Below are 781 nucleotides of genomic sequence, written 5' to 3' on the forward strand. Positions count from 1 at the left end.
CCTAGAGAGAACTATATTAAGTGAAACGAGTCAGGCACAGAAAGAGAAATATCACATGTTCCCACTTATTTGTGAGAGCTAAAAATAAATAAAAAATACACAAAAAAACGCAGGGATGGGGGGAAGAAGACACAAGAATTACAATTCCTTGAAGTTGACATGACAAGTGAACAGAAAGGACATTCTTGGGAGGGAGGGGGGAGACGGAGGAGGGAGGGAGGTTTCGGTAATGGGCCACAATAATTGACCACATTGTATATCGACAAAATAAAATAAAATAATAAAATAGAAAGCCAGAATAATTCTATGATATTTAAGGTATTGAGTAAATAGTTTGAAGTCTTCCCACGAAGAAAACACCAGTTCCAGATAGTTTTACCAGTGAGTTCTAACAATCAAGAAACAAATAATTTGAAACTTAAACTCTTCAAAAGCCTGGAAGAAAAAGTGTTATATTTAATTCATCTTATGAGGCAAGCATAACCTTGATAACAAAATAAAATAGATATGGGAAAATTCTAGACAATCTCACCCATGAACATGGATGCAAAAATCCTGAACAAAATATTAGCAAATGAAACCCATCCGTGTATAAAAAAGATCAACTTACAAACCAAAATAATAAAAGAAAAAAATTTAAAAACAAAAAATGAAGATAAATGAACACACAAATAGAAAATATAAAAGACCAAGTTGCAAGTATTCCAGGAATGCAAGGTTAGACTTCTCAGCACAAACCCTAAAGGCTAGAAAGGAATGGGATGATATATTCAATATACTA

The sequence above is a fragment of the Galeopterus variegatus genome, unplaced genomic scaffold (genome assembly GCF_000696425.1).
Source record: "Galeopterus variegatus unplaced genomic scaffold, G_variegatus-3.0.2 Scaffold3128, whole genome shotgun sequence".
Classification (NCBI taxonomy): domain Eukaryota; kingdom Metazoa; phylum Chordata; class Mammalia; order Dermoptera; family Cynocephalidae; genus Galeopterus; species Galeopterus variegatus.